Genomic DNA, 22,631 nt, shown 5'->3' on the forward strand with positions numbered 1-22,631 from the left:
AATATAATCTTTAATATTTTTTTAAAGTGTTATAAGATGAAGTTTTTGCTAGTTACAAGGATAATCCTAATAAGCACTTCCTATTGTATGCACTTTCTATTCTACTGGATCTGCTAAACTCTTGGGGCGTGGATAAGATTACATGTATCAGTTGCAGCCTTAATACTACTTACTACACAGGGCAGTTACAATGTGCTTTGTAACCCATGAATCTTTTCCGCTCCATCAAAAAGTAAATATTTGTGTCATTGCATGGAAGATTTTCAGAGCTTCAGCATGAAGATATTATAAATGTTTGGAGAGTTATATACTAACATATATTTGCTCAACACTTCACCTTTTCTGGCAGGATGAAAAGTTAGATCCTGGAAGTGATATATGATTCACCGAAGGAGGTAATGCTCCTAGGTGCTTTGGAGATAGCTGGAAAACAAATAAAACAAAATGAAATACAGCTTCCCAGGACTCAAGCAATAACCAAATATTGCCTTTTTCAGTGACATGAAGGAGATACTCCAGACTACCTTTAATAATACATTATCTGCCTTCTGGCTTCTGCCTCTGGTCTCATATTGAAATTGTCTTAATTACCCTGAAAGATGGTTTACACCAGGATAAATTTTGGGGTAGTGTGGCTATTTTCATTTTGGTTGAAATCTCATTTCATTTCAGTATGCTCAACCACAATATTCTTCTAAGCTTTCCATCTGGGTTAGGAATCAGATAGTGTAATTATTTTCATTTTATTTGAAATCTCATTACATTTCAGTATGTTTAATGGTGGTATTCTTCTAAGCTTCCTGTCTGGGTGAAAGTACTGCATTCTGAAAATGTATTTGCAATGTAGCAAGTTCCTGAACTTGTTAAGTCCTCCTATTTTACACCTGTGTGAAACCACTAGAAATTTATACTGTGATGCTCAACTGTATTTTTCCTTTTATATAATTTAATGCTAATAGATCACATAAAATAATGGCTAGAGGGAATCTAGTTTCTGACAGATGGAATCTGCAGGTGACAAAGTTCTTATCCTTCCCAATCCATATTGTATGCATCTCAAAGGTGTATTAGAAGAACTTTCCATGCCATATTTGGAGTGCACATGGAAGATATTCAAGGGGATTAAACTGAGCAAAATTGCCATTACATCAATGTTGGATGCAGTCCTAGAATTTTAATTGGACTTTGCTAATCTGCTCAGTTTTCACCAGTTTTAAAAGATTTTTGTATCAAAGGAAAATCAAATTTTGGCTCTTTGAACAAAACTTTTTTAAAGGGACTCTTGCTTTGTACCAATTAAATCTCATTTTCTTTCCTCAAACCTGTAATGGCTGAGTTTATGATTATTCTACTATTGCTGTTTTATTTGGGGTAAGGATTCTATTGTACGTTTTTGAGTATTTATTATTAGTTTGGAAAATCAGCTGATTGCTATTTGTCATGTATTGGTAAAGGTAAAGGTTTCCCTGTCCAGTTATGTCTGACTCTAGGGCACGGTACTCATCTCTATTTCTTGGCCAAAGGAGCCAGCAGTGTCCAAAGACATTTTCTGTGACCATGTAGCCAGTATGGCTATATGCCAAAGAATATGCATAGAATATAGTTACTTTTCCACCAAAGTGGTACCTATTACCACATCTGCATGCTTTCAAACTGCTCAGTGGGTAGGAATGCGACCTCACACCATTTTGTGGAGCTTTAAGCACTGAGCCATCATGCCTCCTCTCCTGTATAGTTCTATGATGAAAATCAAAATGGCAGGAAAATAGCATAGTCATTACTGTGTTTTTTTTAAAAAAACATGAGAACTGCACTGGCTTCCAAATTTAATATAGAAGCAGTTTCTATATTTTTGTAATGCTATCTTCATGTCTTACTACTGTTTGGAACATAACTATATTTTTTCTATAATGTAGATATTTCATTCTGTATCTGTAAAAGTCTATTGTAAAATCTGTATTAACTGAGTAGTTGAAATATATTTTCTTTCTGGAAACAAACTGACATAATATGAAAAAATGTGAAGCTTTTCCCCCCTAATGAGGACATTATCACTGATGACATTTTCAGAAAATAAAAAGGAAAGAATGGTAGTTTTGAGAAGCTGCTGAGATTGCCTCTAATAATGTAGCATCTGTTGGAATTTAATGAAAGTTCCTATTATTAAAACAAAATGAGCCAAGAAACTAATGAAAGCTATAAATTGTATTTTACTGTATAATGCACTGAACATTGTTAACATTGTATGTTAGGATATTGGAAGCAAATATCCAGGAGCATATTAACAAAGATATATTGGTGTACTCAATTTTGCCTATTTTCTAGAATAGGATTGTATATGTTTTGGCACAGTCCCAAAATGTGACTCTACTGATGCAGGGAAGGATATTGAAGTTTATTTATTTATTTAATTTGTTTGCTGCCCATCTAGCCACCACGTTGACATCATGACAGGGAAAAAATGGGTTGGAAACCTACATACCCTTGATTTACATGGAACTGCAGGTGGGAGGAAAAGGTAGAGAAAAAAATCAAGACAGTGCCACAGCTAAGCAATTGTTCTACCTATCCCATTTCATCATATAGAAAAGGTATTTGTGAATTAATTTCATCTTGAATGACTCAGTAACGAGGTCTTTTGGGTTGCTGCCCAAAAGGTAATATTGACCCCAAAGACATAACCTGAGAACTTCCAGGTTTAGATAACTTAAGATAAAAGTATGAAAAAACATTTAGATAGTAGATCATTATAATATTAAAGGTTGCTAATCCATTGAAATAACAGTAGTGATGGTCAATCCTGGTAAAATAGAAAAGCATTATTTTGTTCAAATGATCCAGGAACCCAGATTAAGTTGAAAACTGAAAGTAAAATTCCTTTTTCCCAAGCACTCAAATGAGTCTTCTCAATTTGCCAGCTGTGCACTGGATGAAAAATTTAAAGGTAAGTAGACATCTACATTTCAGCGTCATTAAAAACTTATTTTTCTGAGTGAGGATTGTTTTGCAGAATTGAATGAGGCTTGTTAATCTTAAGGGAGGAAGGTTCTATTTTTAGAGTTTTCCACAGAATTTTGCCTTCCTTCAGGGGGCCTCATGTGTTGAAGCAGTATTTTAATGATATTCATGTCCCAAACAGAACTGCCTATACACTCAGATGTTACTTTCTTGGCATTCCCCTTGTTTCATTCAGGTGGTTTCTAGTTAAAGAAAGCATACAGAACTTTGCTTCTGAAATATCCTGCTTAATGAGATACCTGTTTTGCTGTAGGAAGGCAACATAAGTTTACTACAAATTCTTCTAGGAGGAGGTTTGGAAGTTTCCCTTCAACAGAATGTCAAATGAGTCTCTTATTTTGCTCTAACTGGTACCTGGGGATCTTTTTATTTAAAAAAAGAGAACATGACATCTAAATTATAAAGTACAATATGATGAACATAATAATCAATTACAGAAATGACTACTTTTCATTTAAATAGATGGACCCCTGAATGAGAAACAAAATTAGCAAATGAAGGAGCTATTGCAAGTAGGTGACTCAAGAGCTCATACAGAATCACTTCTGACATTTTCTTAAAGGTGGATTTTCCACAAAAGTCCAACTAGAAAGTTAGAAGGCACCTGCATTTTACAAAAACCTTTATTTGACAGGAACTGTACTTGAATAAAAGCCAAATGAGTTTCTTTGCATGAATGAACACAAACTGACAAAAGGAACTATTATGTTGTAGTGATTGCTTTAATTGAAGCAAGTATTCCTGGACATAATTTATTTTCATAGCAATGCAATTCTTTTTAAACCATTACCATAAAATCATTGTCCTTGAAGAAGCTCTCTTAACTTTTGTCATCATCAATTTCACTTAATAACACTAACTTTTTCCCAGTCTACTTGTTTAGCCTTGATAACCTTCAACAGCTTAATAAAACACCTGTCATATTTCACAATTGTTTCTATTAATTAACCATAAATCGGAGCAGATAATGTTGACAATGACAATTATGTTTCTTAACCTACAGATATCTTAACAAGGTGACTTCACTTCTTCAAATGCCATGTTATAATATCTTGAAGTCACACTTAGTTTTGCTTTGTTTTTGAAAACTCTGCTGAAATGGTGTGATTGTCTTTTTCATCAGCAGCACCTGTGTCAGGACAATTTTTGGAAACATTTTGGCTTTCAAGCCAGAAACTAGGATAGCATAAATAATGGCAGATAGTGTAAATAAGAAAAAAATTGATACAATACAATACAATAGTAAAGTTGGAAGGGACCTTGGAGATCTTCTAGTCCAACCCCCTGCCTAGGCAGGAAACCTATACCATTTCAGACAAATGGCTATCCAACATCTTCTTAAAGACTTCCAGTGTTGGGGCATTCACAACTTCTGGAGGCAAGCTGTTCCACTGATTAATTGTTCTAACTGTCAGGAAATTTCTCCTCAGTTCTAAGTTGCTTCTCTCCTTGATTAGTTTCCACCCATTGCTTCTTGTTCTAACCTCAGGTGCCTTGGAGAATAGTTTGACTCCCTCTTCTTTGTGGCAACCCCTGAGATATTGGAACACTGCTATCATGTCTTGATGTTAGCAAGAACAACTGGAATCAGAATGAAAAAAATAAAACAAAGCGATTAGGCATGCATATTATATGCTCCAACATTACCAGAGCTGTTGCTAACTTAAAGCAGATGAGTTGAGTTAGAAAATTACTGAGGAAAAAATCTATACTGAACTGCATAATTTGGTAATCACAGTAATAATCACAAGTCAGCTACTCAAAATAGATTGGTGTATGTTAGTAGTATAATCAGGGAAACAATCTGGCTTTTAGGAAACAATATTTTACAAATTAACACCCAATGTTAGTGTAAAATGTTCAGTGATGTGCAGTCAGGAGAGGCAGAGCCTCACCGCTCTCATCATGAAAAGAAAAAAATTATCCCCTTTTCTCTTTCATCTCTTTCTTGCGCGTGCAAGCAAAATACCCCAGGATCACGGTGACGGGGACAGCAACTCCTTCTGCTGCGCTGCGAAGAGCCATGCTGTGCTCCTCAGCGCTAGCCTCAGATCAGCGTGAGCCGTGGTCCCCTTCCTGTTGGCTCAGGAAGGAGGGGAATGGGACCACGTGTGCAGGAGGCTCCTCAGCGCCAGCCTCAGATCAGCACGAGCCGCGGTCCCCTTTATGTTGGCTCAGGAAGGAGGTGAATGGGACCGCGTGTGCAGGGGAAGGGGACCATGGCTCGCGCTGATCTGAGGCTAGCGCTGAAGAGCCTCCTGCACCCGTGGTCCCATTCCCCTCCTTCCTGAGCCAACATGAAGGGGACCGCGGCTCGCGCTGATCTGAGGTTGGCACTGAGGAGCCACCAAATTTTGCCCATTCTCAGACATGTTGTACAGTAGGATATATTTCATGTGATGGAAGAACGTGGTCATCTTTTCCATCTCTTAAAAGTCACCATGTCTTTCTCTTTTTTGTATTTGAAAGTCCCAAGAAGATATACTATTTTCTTCTGAAAATGACTTTACAGGGGTCATTCTGCCCACCCCAAACCGTCACACTCAACACAGCTCCACGAAGAGGAAACATCACAATATGTGATGCTGTGGGTTTGAGACTCTGAACTACAGGCTTTTGAAAAGTCACTTGTGAGTAGTATCTCACATTTAATTCCTCAACAACTAGAATTGAGAATGTACTGCCTCTGATAATTTGATATGACCCTGTTCATTGGAGATAAGAACTGAACTTCAGAAATCCTGTGGACAAAACACAGATCTTACTACCAAGCAGTTGTTCCTTGTCTTTCAAACCAAAGATGAACACAATGGAGGAAGCAGTATCTTACCAGTTCCATGTCTAGGAAAGGCAAAGGACATAAGTAAAAATTGATGCACATTTATGTTTCACATTTTATAGATTTTGGTGGTAAGCAAAAGTGCTAACAGCCAGGGAAGTTTACATTGAAGGTGAGAATTATACATCAAAAAAGTAAATAATCTGATATCCTGCCCTTTATAAAAGTAATTCATTTTAAAAAGGACAGCCTGATATCCTGCCCTATTATAAACTAATTCATTTTTTAAAAGGACAAGTGGTCTTGCAGTTTTGTTTTAAAAAGTGATTTTAAAAAATAAAAATGGCTTTGGAATTTCTCAACAATTTCAGGCTATAGTTTCTGTGATTCTTTGCAGCAGTTGTTATCTACCAAAGTTCACCACTTTCAATCTCATCGTCCACCAACCAACTTTGATCCATCAAATTCAGTTTTTTCATGGTCTTAATAAAGAGAATATATATTTTGCTGCTTCAGCAGTACAATAATTCTTGGGGGTTGCTTTAAGGGGCAAGGTGTTGTAGGGATGGGGCTAGAAGAATAGATAGCAGAAGATTACCAGCACTGTCGTAAATCACAGCTCTGACAAAACTTTGTAAGTAAAGATATAAACTTTTGACAGTACCTAAAACAACACCTATTAAGGACATCATGTCTGGCATTCTCTCAATTAAATTTAATCCACTTTACATGCCAAAAATTTCCATGAAGTTGGAACCTGGTCGTATTATCCTTAGGAGAATTCTTAAGTCTAGGTTGTTTGAAAGTATAGTACGCCAAGTAAATACTGGCTAACATGAGTTGACAGCCAGTAACATTTTGAGCTATTTCAGCAGGAGCTGGGATGCCCAAGAAAGCAATAGTAACAGGTAGCTATAACTCATTTATTTATTTATTTATTTATTTATTTATTTATTTATTTATTTATTTATTTATTTATTTATTTATTTATTTATTTATTTATTTATTTATTTATTTATTTATTTATTTATTATTTTCTTGCTTGTCTAATTGAGATGTGTGAGCATAGAAGGAAACAGTCTAGCACAGTGCTGTCTAACCTTTTCTGGACTGAGTGCCCAAAGTGTGCATGCACTTTTGGGCATGCATCCCCAAAATGCAATGTACATGCAGCCCCCATGCATGTGTTCCACCCCCCATTCACCCCACCCACCATGCATCCATGGCAGAAACCAGAAAATCAGCTGGATGGTGGGAGGCGCGCACAAGCGCAGCAAAGCTGAGCTGGGGCAATGGCTCGCATGCCCACAGAGAAGGCTCTGCGTGCCACCTCTGGCACATGTGCCACAGGTTCGCCACCATGGGTCTAGTAGAAAGTAGAATCTGTTGGAATGCTAATATCCTGAAGTCAAGCTAATGACAGCAGAGACAACAACTGTTCTTGCACTGGATAATGAAGGTATCAAAGTAGTTTATGTCTTGTACCATCAATACTAAAGGAATAACCAGTCAAGAAATATGTTGCAGAATTTGATAAAGCAGCCGTGAAGTCTTTGGCAAATATATTCTGATGCTATGATTTGTCTAAACCTACAAAGACTGAAATAGTGCAAGCAATGCTATTCCCTATGATATTCTATAGAAGCAAAAGTTAAACTTTGAAGGAACAAGATAAGAACAGTATGAATACTTTTGAATGTTGTTGCCGGGGAAGGAAATAGTATGGATAGCCAAGAAATAATACAAATGGATAACTGAATAAATAAACACTGAGTTTTCACTCAAGACATATATGATCAGGCTCAAATTATTATCCTAGTTCACATACATTTTGTTTGAGCTCTCTAGAGAAGTGTCTAATGCTAGGAAGGATAGAAGGAAAGAGAAGAAGAAGAAGAGGAGGACAACTAGCAAAAAGGTGGATGGACTGAGTTACAGTGGTGATAGGATGATTGCTGGAAAACCTAGAAAACCAGATTGGGGACAGATTATCATGGAAAAAATATATCTTTGGTTGCTAAGTGTTGACACCAACTTTATGATATTTAATTAAAAAAAAGTTACATTATTTTAACATTAGTGTTTTGTTTTGTTTTTATGGCTTTTTCTTCAGGGTGACTGAATGGAGCTGAGCGTTTACTGTCCATATGCCCTTCCTGACTCCTACATGGAGTTCACAGCAGATATTTTCTCTTTGTGCTCTGATAAGAGAAACATTTGCTGCTGCCTGGGATTGAACTCTCAACCTTCTGAGTGGGAGGCAAGCATCTTCACCTCTAGGCCACCATGCTGCTCTTATATAATTGTTGTTCAATCCTGCTGAATTAAAATTGAATGCACATGCTGTAATGATGGCATTCATATCAATTTCCAAATATAAATGTAGTCTTTAAAATAAAGTGCCATCATTTCTTTTCTCTTTCTTCCACACAACCTGAAGCTACTTTAAGATGCCCACTTTCCTTTGGCACATAATTGTCTCTAGCCTTCTAATATAATTTTCTTAGAGAAATATATTATTAATTTATTTAGTCATGTAATATATTTTTATATTTTTCATATGTAAACATAGGAAAAGATATTAAATTATTACATTTTAAATTACAAAGCAAAATTAAAATGTTAATCTGGAAGTCTATAAATTAATGTTACTGTTCACAGTATTCATAGAGGGAAGATTTCTTTCTAGATAAAGATGTTTTTAATTATGTAAACATGCAGAGAGAGAGAGAGCATTTTAGACAGCTAACTGTCACTACAAAAATTGCCTATTCTCATTATTTTTGATAATATCAGTATTGATATATCCTCCTTTTTGTCTCCTCTGTGAATAATGTATAGTGAAATAAATGGGCTAAACAATATGTAATAAAAATAATTACCCAGCTTCTCTCCCAAAAGCAACCAAATCATTTCTTATAATTGTGAAATACATTTGTCTCCCACGTCTGCTACTCTAAGCATCTGGATAATGTGAGTTTAAAAAAAAAACAAATTTTATTCATTACTGGGTATGGGATACATAGCCAATACATTTCGATGCCAACATGTTTTTTTTTCCTGTGTTGTTGAATACAATCTTCTCTTTTAATCAATAGTAAACATGGGAGTAGGGATTGAAGCTCTCATTAACACATAGAACTTGCATTTCTTTTCCAAAGCTTCCATGCCTCTTTTATTAGGGCTTTGAAATGTGCAAATGACAGTTTCATTATTAAAATCAAATGGGTCAATTTCTTCTACTATTATCATTTACTTATTTTTAGATTTTAAAAAATTCCCTCCTTAATTACTTTGTAAGTTACTCAAGGTGGTGAACATACATAATACTCCTGCCTATTTTCCTTCGTGGTTGTTAATATCCTTTATGACTCAGGTTTTACATTTTAAAAAACTACTTTCAGAATGGATTTCTTAGGCTCATTACCACTAACTGTTTCACGTTGCTGCTTTTTGAATACGCTTGATATAGATCTGAACCATTTTTTTTCTCATGCCATTGATCTTTACTGTATCACACAGGACAGGAAAATGCAAAAGGACTCCTGTGGTGAGATGAAAGGCCTCTTAGTATTAATACTTTCACAGACTCTCCCCTTTTGGTATGAGGATAGCTAAAGATTTTGCAATTCTTAGCTTAAAACATGGACTAGAATCTGGCAGCCAGTCAATACATGATGATGGAGGAATTTGTGTGTCTGCTGTGTGTATGTGTTAGGAATAAAGGCTTTTGTTAATTTTTGCCAGGGTTGGGCTTCAAAAATTTTAGCAAGGGGTTTTCTGCCCAGTTGCTGGGTGGGCGTGGCCACAGTGGGCGTGGCCTAGTCAGCCTCCTGCACCATGTTGGAGGGGGGGGAGTTTTTGCCCTCCCCGGGCTCTGGAGGCTTTCCTTAAGCCTTCAGGAGGGAGAAAATGGCCTCCCCAGGCTCCTGAGGCCCTCTGGAGCCTCAGACCCTCTGACCCCTTTTACTTCTGGTAGGCCTGTTTTTCACCCTCCCCGAGCCTCCACATACACTCTGCATTTATCTGCATCCAAAACAGGCTGCGTGTGGACTCCTGGGAGGGGTGACGTAGTGTGGGCAGGGCCAGCCAGGAGTGGAATTTGAAGGTTCTCTGAACTGCACAGAATCTTAGCTAGTTTTTGAACTAATATAGAGTTTAGTTATTTTGGTAAAAAAAAAAAAAGGAAAGCTATTCATTTTGGATAAATTGAAAAACTTTCCACATTAAACCATCTTCAATGGCTTGTTCAATTTTCTTGTTCATCCTTTGGATATTGTTCCTTTCTTAGCATCATCAATTCTAACTCTTTCAGGCTCTTGTGGGATATGGAATCATATGATAAAGGGCTATCTGCTGCAAGTGTTACAAAGTCATCTTTTTCTTCTTCTTGACATGCTATCTCTATTAAGTAGAAGACAAAAAAAATTGCATTGCTATTTTAAAATGAATTTATTTTACTACTCAGCCCGATGGCGCTTTTAATTACTTTTCATATCATTTAGACCAGGATTTTCCTATTAACAAATCCATACAGGATGAGACCGCAAGTAGAAATTATGCAAGTTGTAATTAATACTTCTAGAGAGTAGAAGGCTGAGGAAGTGCAGCCCCAGTAACCAAGTTTGTTTGCCCAGATCTAAATGCCTTCTGATTAAACCAGGGGTGTCAAACGTGCAGCCCATGGGCCGGATGTGTCATGCCCTGGCCACCCCCATCCCCATTTTAGTGAAGGAGGAAAAGTTGCGATATATCACACCACGACAACGTGATGATTTGAATTTAACACCACTGGATTAGACTATAGTTTAGTAGATAATACTTCCTTCATATCCCTGCTTCCTGTTAGATTCATATTCCTGCCCCCAAAATATATTTATATCAGGGGTGAAATGCTCTGAAGTCTGCTACCAGTTTGCTTCGCGCGCACATGTGTGCTGTTCGCCCGAACCGGTAGTAAAAAAATGCTACCAGTTCGGGCAAACCAGTAGTTCCGACGATCAGCTGTGTGACAATCAAACTGATAGCAGACTTCAGAGCATTTCACCCCTGATATAAATATATTCTTTGGGCAAGAATATGAATTTAACAGGAAGCAGGCATTTAGAGGCAGTATTATTTACTAAAATATAGTCTAATCTAGTGGTGTCAAATTGACATCATCATATTGTCATCATGTGGCATTTTTTCTGACGAACCGGTCCGAACCGGTAGCATTTCACCCTTGATTTATATCCTGTTTTTCTATCATATCATCAACATCAAAATTTCAGTATTGTTTTCTCTATTTTATACTCAAAGAAACTTCCATAAACAAAGCACAAGCACAGACTAATAAAATCTCTCTAGTTATATATCTACAATCACTATGTATATTTATTTGTCTGGCCCTAAGCTTCATTGAATTCCCTGCTGCTTACTTCTGACTGCATATTCACACCGTAAAGCACATTGAGCTTTAAAAATAGACCATCTGAAATGCAGCATTAACTTTTAATTACAAATGAAGCACCTTTATACAGACAAGTGTTACTGTCTGATCTCGGAGGGGTCAGTCTTGTTACTGGTCAAAAGTCATCTTAAGCCTCTTTTCACACTTAAGGCATATGTTTTGCACTGTAACTTCACACAACCATCTCCTAAAATAACCCTGAGCCAACTTTTATATGTAAAAATCTTTTAAAATTATAAGTACAACATTAAACAAGTCAGGTATTATGTAGGCATTTTGTGCAGTAATTTTAAAGCTTGCTGCCAAACAGCCTAGCAGTCATTAACTACTTGATGGCAAGAAGGACTCAGAAGAATTAACTACAGAGTCTCCAAAATGAATGACATGTTATCCTTATTCACTCCAAGCTAATCTTCACTTCTATACCAGTGCCTTTTTTGCTTAAAACTGGAGTGATATAAATAGCATTGGTTAAGAAGCACAAACATTGCACAGAAGGCTTTTTGTACCCAGAAGGCTAGGTAGCACTCTCGAATTCTGCTATAGAAAGGCCTTACAAAAAAAAGAGAGAAAAATCCATTTTAACTACAGGCAAGATTAAATGACATAATTTGCTCAGCACACTCTAATCTAGCCCATTCATTTGGGTTCGATGGCAGAGATGCCATCCATTCATCATATGCTTTTGTACGGAAACATGTCTTCTGAATAATTTGAACGTCAGAGGGTAGGGAAAAATAGATTTTGCAGATGGATAATCATCCGCAAGCATATTAGCCAGAGCTTGGCCTTGTTGAATGCAAGCTGTCAAAGGCTTGCCTTTCAGAATTGAATGCTGAGAGCAATGCTTGAACTAAAAGCAGCAGGGCATGATAATAATAGGATCCCTGAGGGGACTGAGATCTAAAAATGCTTTCAAGAGCAATGGGCAATTGTGACTGCTCACATTGTCGAATCAGGTATATTTCTAATCATATAGCAATGTACATTGTTTGCCGTTTGCTTGTCAAGTGCCGTTTTGCAAATATGTTACAATTTCAGATGGCGTATAAAGAATAAAGAATATGGAACTTTTAAAAAACCACACAATAACTAACCCTTTGGTGGAAAGTAATTCTCAGGAGGAAAGTTGGCATTGCTTTGCCATAGGTTTAGGTCCATCCATCCACCGCCTCACACACCCCCTCGCACCATTTATGAAACCATGTTCAAAGTGAAGTTCAGTAACAGTAGGTATGGTTAAGTGGTGGGTTGCAGGCGGTACGCCCCGGGACGGGCGTCTCGGATCCTGCCGGAGCATTGGATACCATTCCGGTACGGTGATCCGTAGGGCCCATTGGCCCACCCATGCTCTTTACTGGTGCTTTATGCTGTTGGCGCGTCTGTGCACATACATGGCACATGCGGCGCCTGCACGACACTCCGCAGAGCATCTGGAGCATTGCGGAGGCTTGCGGAAGCGTCATTTGACGCTAGAACACATGCACACGTGCTGCGTGCATGCATGTGGGTAACTCCGGGGCCATTTTAACCGTACCAGTTGGAACGGAATCCGGAACCCACCACTGGTATAGTTCCTAAGATGGCGAGAAACATACCTGCTTGCAATGTAGCGCTAATTTTTTTAAAAAAACACAAAATATTGGCAAAATATAAGAAACAACAGCAAAGATACAGCAGCCGCTGCTAATTTTTTAAAAAGCTACATAATTACAGTGATTAAAATAAATTAAACATAAAAGAACTGAAAATTTTAAAAAAATTAAAAGTAAGAACCACATAGCATTCAACATGAGATTTATTCAGTGCTTACTCATCATTAAAACTAGATAGTATAGAAACATTGTTCCATCTTCTCACTTCTAGAACATAAAACCATTTCAAAAATTGACTATGTACAGACACTTAACATCGGGAAAACAACTTTTTAACATTTATATAAAAGTACTCTTTCTGCTGAGCTATGATCTCAATAAAGTCAAATCTCTTAATAAAATATCAAATCCCATATTTTAGGAGAGTAATTCAGCCACATTTTTATCTTTACTAACTATAATTTTCCACAGGACTGTGTAATTTAAACAAAAAGAAACAAGACAAAATCGTGTGAATTAATGAACCTCAAATTTCTTACAATAATAGTAGCAAAAAGATACCCAACCTCATTTAAATATTCTTAGAGGAGTCTTATAAACACAAAACAATAGTTTGATAAATTAGCAGGACTCTTAAATAGTAAAACATGTACAGGTAGTCCTTGCTTACCTCATGTCTCATTCAGCGACTGTTTAAAGTTACGTCAGTGTTATAAAAATTAATTTCATTTATGACTTTCATAGCATCCTCCAGTCACATAATTATCATTGCAGTCTGTATTCATTATCTTGTGCATGGTGTGTGGCTTTTTTTCCCCTTCTAAGTTCTGCTTTTAAAACATGAATTGTATAAAAATTTTCCTATGTTTCCAATGGACAAACGAAAAGAGCAAGCAAACATCAGACCATCCTGTCATCTTAGTCTTCAAAATCTATAAGACTTGGAAGAGGCAAGTTGATGATAGATATGAGTGGGTCTTAACTCACACAAGATGACAATGATAATAACCAAATAACCAAATGACAGAAATGGAAGGAACTTGGAGGCCTTCTAGTCCAACCACCTGCTCAAGCAGGAAACTCTACACCATTTTCAGAGATTATTCTCTGAAATTCTCTTCTCTTTTTGCTGTTATTTGAATGCAAATTCCTTTTTTGTTTTGTTTTGGGGTATGGGATTTTGTTTGAATAAAAAACAGCTGGGAAATTTGGTAGATTTCTCTGTTTCCCATAGCATTTCTCATTCTAAGTTTAGCACAATTAAATTTGTATTAATCTGCTTGGAAAATTGGATTGCAAAATATTTTCCATTGGATAATTGAAGATGAATGTAGAAAATAATTTTAGTTTTTTTTGAATGAAGCCACATCTTGACCATAGATATTATCAAAATAGGTTATTATTCTTTTTTTAAAGACTTATGCGTCAACATACAATATTGTTTAGGTTATTGTACTGTGGCATTTTTCAGAGCAACAAAAATACTTTGTTTTTGACAAAGGTGAAGGGCCTCTTCTTTTCTCTGCCACATAATTCTGGATGATTTGTCTCACAGAGGATTAAACCTGAACTGACATCTTTAGAAATGCTACAGGACAAGATAAAAACAAAACATTTCTCTATTTCCACTGAGACCAAATTTTAACCAAATGCTGAGATTCACCACCTGAAGTCCAGGAACCAAAATAGAACACATAATTATAGAAGACTTAAGGCCAGGAATTAATTCTGAGCCTGGAATTAAGCTGAGTACATAGTGCTTTATATAATTTTTTTAATGCTGCTTTTATTACGTAAATGGGAATGGAAATAAGTAAAAGTTACTTACCTTCACATCCTGGACATAAATTATTTCAACTCCTACCCTCAAAACAACGCTATAGAGCACTGCACACCAAGACAACTAGACATAAAAATAGTTTTTCCCCGAACGCTATCACTCTGCTAAATAAATAATTCCCTCACCATGGTCAAACTATTCACTAAGGTGGCACTACTAGTACTATTAGTCTTCTCATTGTTCCTATCACCCATTTCTATTCTATTCTATTCTATTCTATTCTCATCATAAACAAACATTTTTAAGGAAACTATTTGATAATTTGAGTCATATCAAAACTAATTTTATACTTTTTCATAAAATAATTCTGAATGAATTTTCCATAGCTTGTTTTGTTCCTTATTCCAAATCTGAATGTCTAGTGCTATTGCTTATACTCAAGTACAGGGTAAGATTTAAATGCATCAAGGATCTTTTATTCCTTAATCAAAAAGTATGTGCATGGTAATTTGTAACCTAAAAGTAATTGAAGTCCAAAACCTTTTTCTTATTTCTCATTCTACAAATTTTTTTAAAAAAATCTCAGTTCTGATATTTTTATTATATTTTTATAGATTTGCTTTGTTTTCACAGAATTCAAGGCAGCTTATAGGGTGTTTTGAGATAGTGACCCACCTAACTCTTGATCATTCCAGATGTCATTTACTTCCCTTATTATATTGTCTTATGAAATAAGGGGTTTGTAATAAGTCATATTAGATGGTTTGCCTGTGCAGCTCATGTTGTGCAAAGAAAGAATGCAGCCTTCACTGTTGCAGGTGAACATCTGACACCTGTCTAACATTTCCAGAAAGTTCCAAGAACCTGGAGTTACAGCAGTCCTGGAAACAAAGCATTCCCCATTGTGAAAGGACTATGCAGGGGTTCCAGAACATTTATTTCTTACTTAAGTTGAACAGGACAAAGTGAACCTTGGATTATACTTAAATTAACTGAGAAATGCACCTTTGGGAAAGTTGTAATTAAGTTTATAGAAAAGTTAGATTCGTTTGCATCCAAAATGCAAGTATTATAGGCCCAAAAATGACTTTATACATTTGATTAGTATTAGTCTAGGGCAGTGTTTAACTTTGGCAACTTCAACTCCCAGATTCCCCAGCCTTAGTCGCCAAGGTTGAGAAACACTGCTCTAGGCAATGTGAAACTGCCTTAATGCCTCCTGACCTCCCTATCCAACATAAATGTTTAAATTAAAGGAATACATAGAAAGCTAGCCTATTGCTAAGTGAAAACCAACGTTTAACCTCCCTTTTTAAATCTCTTTCGTTTAACAGGAATAATTTTGGTTCTCTCAAAATCAACTGGGATGGTACAAAACATACTAGAAGGTATGTTTTTGCTCAATAATTTGTGGCTGGCCGTGCCTCACCATGGCAGACTTTTTGTGAATAAATAAGTCTGCTTCGGTGGTCATGTTGGAAAAACTCCCATTTCTCAAAATTCCAAATATGGAGATGGCTCCAAAGTTGCCCACTCGAGACTAGTTTGATATAACCATATGTAATGTGGGAACTAGAATTTTATCTGCATATCCAAGTTTAAATTATTATAAATGTTAGCTTTTAGGGTCTGGAATATCAAGTGACAATAGCTGTAAATTCCTATAGAGCTGCAGAAATGTATCCAATTGTACATAATTAATTCTGTGAGGAGAAGTTAGCATATGAACCAAGAAAATATACTGCCTAGGCCAGGGGTGTCCAAACTTGGCAACTTTAAGACTTGTGGACTTCAACTCCCAGAATTCCCCAGCCAATTCTGGGAGTTGAAGTTCACAAGTCTTAAAGTTGCCAAGTTTGGACACCCCTGGCCTAGGCACTAATTTTCTCTGCAGATTCCATGTTTATATCAGAATGAATGGAGAAATAATAGAAGATTCCAGAACATTTGCTTTCCTGTGTCCATGACCTGGTCTCATTAGAAGCACCACTCCTTCTTTTCTCTTTCCTCCTCTCCTCTCCTCCCATCTCCTCTTTCCTTCCCTCTTCCCTCCTCCCTCCTCCCAACTTAACAAATGACCAAGCAAAGCAGCTGAACAGAAGTGTATTTTGGAAATAAGAAAAGTATATAAATATGTAGAAGAAGGGAAAAGTGAAACATATTCAGATATACTGTAGATCAAATACAAACTTTATGTTTTTGGTTCTGTTCGCTTTTCCAAAAATATTGAGATTTTTGTTCAGACAACTCTTTCGGGTTTCAAGAACTCATTTCTTTTCCTGCTCCTTCCACTCCCCCCCAATCTATTTTTATAATTCTCTGTTGAGTTTTAATATTGTATTGTTAATAAAATATTTGTTACTGATGATAAGCTATCTCAAAAATGAAGTTGTTGGATGATCTAAAGATGGAGTCAATCAAACCATTATTTATTAATCTATTATATGGATCACATTGGTGAGGTGTTCCACCTATAGTTTTTAGAGTTGTACAAAGATCAGCATGACAGACCTAGAGACATGCTGTAGTATTCTTTAAAATACTTGGCCTGAGGAAATGCAAAATCATTCTCTTTGCTCCAGTTTGATTGCATCAAACTACTTTCTTTAAATTTGTTTATTATGCAGCACTAATTGTTACACAAGTTCATAAAAATACAACCAAAAAACCCCAAATACACAAAAGGTAATGGGGTAAAAAAATCAATGCTATAATCTACAATTTCTGATTGTCAGACTTTGAATGTTATGTTATTTTAGGACCTTCTTTACGTATTTTAGAAGAGAATAAATACAGATGTGAGGTACAAGAACTGAGATTCTATAAAATTAATTTCACACTCACAATAACAACAGCAAGAAGAAGAAAGTTTCACTTATATAAGAATCTAGTGAAAATGCAGTCTAAATTTTGTTTTTGCCAATTGTTGATGAGGCAGTCAGGAAGATGATAACAGCCTGTTTCATTTCTGGAACAGTAGCATTTGAGACATAATTCTGACATACATTGACTTAATTATCTTTCTCCTTCTGATGATGGTAATGAGTCTGCATGTATTGTTTGAGGTAAAGCTCGACCTCAAAGTGCCATCTGGAAATCACAGGGAATTAAAAATGGAAACAGATGCCCAAAGAATGACTGTAGTTAAGCAAGATGTTCTCTGACCTATCAATCGCAAAAGTACAACTTCTGGAGAAAAAACAACAACAAATCCTTGGGCAGGAGGAAGGCCTGGGATTTCCATGATTAAAATCAGGCAGCTGTTCTCCAAGAGGACCTTCACTGGAAAAATGTGCTAGCTGGTCCCTCATGCTCTGGTTTTGATTGAGTTATCGCTTATGGGAGGAACAGTTTTAGAAGTGAATCTAAATTTCTATCAGTGTTTGGCCTGACTCACTTCTGAATCACCTGGAATCAAAAATTTTAGCAAGTAGTTATCTGCCTGGTTGCTGGCTGGGTGTGGCCATGGTGGCCATGGCCTAGTTGCCCTCCTGTACCACGGCAGGGAGTGTGTTTTTGCCCTCCCCTGGCTTTAGAGGGTTTCCCTGAGCCCCAGGATTTGGAGGCTCTCTGGAGACCAGAAATTCCAGCCTTCCTGAACTTCCGGTAGATCTGTTTTTCACCCTCCCCAAGCCTCCATGCATGCCCTGCACTTACCTGCATCCAAAACGGGCTGCATGGGGACTCCTGGGAGGGGAGGGGAGGCGTGGGCCAGGAGTGGGATTTTGAGAATCTCTGAACTGCACAGAATCTTAGCTAGAGATTCTCCCGAACCGCTGTGAACCCCCAGCAGCCTACCTGCAGCATCTCATGCAATGTATCAAAGATAATGGAGAAAAGTAAACGTGACCACTTTGAGATAAATGGGGAGCTGGTAGATAGCAGTTAGTCTTATTTCACAACAGAAAGAGCTTAAGCAAACCTGTCTTGCAAATATTTATCTTAGCTGAGCATATATTTTTTGGCCTAAATAATCACAATTATGCCCGTAGAGTTTTTGATCTGAGGCTGGTGTTGCTCTAAAATTTGCAGATGAGATATACTTTCTGAAAATATCTATATATTTGAGAAAACCAAAGAACAATAATGAGAAAAGGATGCTTCGTATAGAATTTTTCTTGGAAACAAATTCATTCGCATGATGTTGAATTAAATTTGGTTGCATCTTCAGGCTGGGTTGCCTTTGTGTAAACTCTCTTTCATGCTTAGGCTTCTTGTCCACATATACAAAAGTCACAAACAAAAAATATCCAGACGAGGGATGTCCAACCTTGGCAACTTTAAAACTTGTGGACTTCAATTCTTAGAATTCCCCAGCCAGCATGGCTGGCTGGCAAATTCTAGGAATTGAAGTCCACACGTCATAAAGTTGCCAAGGTTGGACACCCATGGTCTAGGCATTGTAGATGAAGAGAATGTCATCACTAGAAAGCAGAGAAACCTAGTTCACATGACTCAGATTTATTTCCAAGGTCTGGATCTGTGGTCCACCACTTAGAGGAACCTACTACCGATCCAAATGTCTGAAGTCCTGCTAAGATTTCCTTTCCTTTGGCTTTGTTTAGAACCTTCTAATGTGTGACATATGGGACACCTCCTACTGCTTGCCACTCATTGGAAGCCCTCCATCTTCTCATCTTCCTTTGCTTCTAATACCCATCCAGAGTCGCAGCTTGACGCATTTAAAGAGGGGGTAAAAACCTGACATTACTAATTGGTTCAATTAGAGCTACTGCTGTTAAAAAGCAATCATGATTACACATGTTAAAAACAAAAACATTATTATCATCAGGTTAATGGAGGAAAAAAACAAATTCACTAGCAAACATGTTACAAAGTACTGTATAGTAGCAGATCTGTTTACATAAGCAGAGAAGACCGCTTTCTCAAAAGAAAAAAAAACCTGCTTTTTTCAATTCAAAAAGACTGCTTTCTCAAAATGTAGCCCCTAGAACAGCTTGCATAGCAGGAGAAATGCTTCTTATTGCTCTATAAAAAACAGCCATATCTATATAGACACCTGGCATCATTACGCTACTTCTTTTAAGGCAGAAGAAGCAAAATGTGACTTTATTCTGGAGCTGAGCGCAGATTGTCCTTCAGACTTCTGTACAGGTAGTCCTTTGTTATCAACCAGGTGGGCAGCTACGGGTTCACCCAGGTTCAGGTGATCCTCTAGCAAAGATTCTGTGTGGTTGAGTGAAGCCCCAAATCCCACTCCTGGCTGGCCCTGCCCACGCCACCCAAGCAACTCTGCCCTTCCCAGGAGTCTCCATGCGGCCCATTTTGGATGCCAGGTAAGTGCAGGGCCCACACAGAGGCTTGGGGAGGGGGGAAAATGGGCCTCTTGGAGGCTCCAGAAGGCTGGAACCGGGCCTGTTTGTGGCTTCCAAATAACATCTGGAGCCCTGGACAGGCCGTTTTCGCCTTCCTGGAGGCTCGAAGAAAACCTCTGGAGCCTGGGGAGGGTGAAAACGCACCCCCCCATGGTGTAGGAGGATGACTAGGCCCCTCCCGCCATGGCCATGCCCACCCAGCAACTGGGAAGAGAACCCGTTGCTAAAAATTTTGAAGCCCACCCCTGTAATCAACCACAATTGACCTCCAATTCTGTTGGTTGTTAAATGGAAGGATAACATGGCTGCAGTGGCCTTACGACCTCACTTCCTCTTCAGTTGTTAAGCAAAACATCATGGGGGAGTGACTAATGATTTTACTTCTGCTTTTCTATTAACTCTGCTTGTTGCAAGCCAGTTGAGAAGCATGTGATTGGTGATCTGTGGGATGCTGTGATGATTGAAAATGCAACCGTTGGTTGCAAAGGTCGTTTTTACACCATTATAACTTTGAATGGCCACTTAATGAGGCAGTCAGTAAGCGAGCAGTACATGAACTAAATTGGCAGACACAAAAGTGACTGGATGATTTCTCTTTTTTTTTTTTTCAACGGAATAAGAAATGCTCCTATCATATCTCAGTTTTAATCAAGAAATCTGAGAGAGAGAGAAAGAGAGAGAGAGAGAGAGAGAGGAAAAGAAGAAAAAAAGAGCAACACTGCAGACAAGAAGTGCATGTGATAAAACAGAACTTTAACACAAAATCCTAGGAATTTCTTAATGAAATCATTGCAAAAAGTCATTATCTATGAGAGGTTCTCAAAATCATCTTCTCCTTTGAAAGAATTACTAAAAAAAATCTGCCCTTCGTCACTTTCATCAAAATGAATTAATATAGCTTGGAAGGGGGAAAATAATATAAGTAACTTGTTCTTAGTACTAGGTCATCCACTGTAAGTTGAATTAAGCAATTCTTTTAGAACAGTATAATATAGAAAGGATCAGACTGAATTCTTACAAGGGTTTAGGAGCTACTATCCTGTTTGTCTCATGGGATAAGAAACAAATCCTTCTTCTTCCTATTAATGATGGAGCATAGCATTGAGATATCTAAGAATTCCAGCTTTCATTATAAATTCCACCTTTCGTTATAGCTACTTTGAGTTCTTCCTTCAAGAAGCTCAACTGCTTTTCATACTAAGCCGGTCTTCTCTAAACTGCTACTTTATAAATAATAATCGTAATAAAAATAGCAATAAATAGTAATAAAAATATCCCAAATATACCTGCAACTAAAAATAACAAACCAAACAATAAAAAACAAAGGTTATAAATAATGAAAGCATATCAAATTCAAATACAGCCCTGAGGCCAGATACAAACAAGATATTGGCTAAAAGATGTGTTATACACACACATACACACAGACACACATCTCCATATACATGCATACATCTATTACAGAAAAATAATAAGCATAATAATGTCTAAAAATAATGGAGAACACAGACACTAAAATACGTCAGAATAAAATACTGTAATAAGAAGTTTAATATTATAAAATCACCGTAAGTCACTTAGAGTCACCTCAGTGAGATGAATGGCATAGAGCAGGGGTCAGCAGCTTTAAACACTCAAAGAGCCATCTGGACCAGCGAGGCTGGAGGGGGGGCAGGAGGCTTTTGGCCGCATGGCGTACAGGCTGGCGCGGCTTTCCCATGGGAAGGCCTGAAGGCCTTCCCTCGCGAAAGCTAGGCCGCCACTACTGCCACCCACCCACCTTCGGCCACGTGGCATATGAGAGCCCGCGGCTTTCGCAAAAGCTAGGCCGCCACCACCGCCCACTCGCCCACCTGCCTTTGGCCATGTGGCATAGACCGCCGCCGTACCCACCCGCCTTCGGCCGCGTGGCATACATGAGCCCACGGCTTTCGCAAGGGAAGGCCTGAAGGCCTTCCCTCACGAAAGCTAGGCCGCTGCCGCTGCCTCCGCCACCACCCGCCCGTCTGCCTTTGGCTGCGTGGCATAGGCTGCTGCCGCTGCCTGGCCATCTTCGGCTGTGTGGAATAGGCCGCCGCCTGCGAGCACTCAGCCGTGTGGTGTACGCCAGCCCGCAGCTTTCGCTAGGGAAGGCCTGAAGCCTTCCCTTTGCGAAAGCTAGGCTGCCACCACCGCTGCCACCGCCGCCCACCCACCTTTGGTCGCGTGGCATAGACCGCCACCGCCGCCATCACCGCCGCCCCCTGCCTTTGGCCACATGGCCTACGCCAGCCTGTGGCTTTCGTAAGCTGGCGTAAGCTTGCCTCCCGAGTCCCGCCGCCCCCCCTCATGCTTAGTTGCTTACCTGAGGGAAGCAGAAAGCTCCTGGAAGGCTAAGGGAAGGGAGTTTTGAAAAGGAGGACCCGGTCAGCAAGCGCAATGCGTGACTGCTGGGGAACGAAAGACTCTTTTGAAAAGAGAAGTCTCCAAAAGAGAAAGACTCTTTTCAAAAGAGGAATGTTGGCCGTTGGCGCCACGCTTTTAAGCGGGTCGCCTCCAGCCCGCTCACTGATTGGCTGGACTCCAGCCAATCAGTGAGCGGCGGGCTGGGCTAGCCTAGTTTAGTGCGGACGGGCAGGGGAGTGAGTGAGCTGCGATGGGACGGCAAGGGCGATCGAGCGACAGGGTTGGT

This window comes from Natrix helvetica, assembly GCF_964273705.1.
Source record: "Natrix helvetica genome assembly, chromosome: 2".
NCBI classification, from domain to species: domain Eukaryota; kingdom Metazoa; phylum Chordata; class Lepidosauria; order Squamata; family Natricidae; genus Natrix; species Natrix helvetica.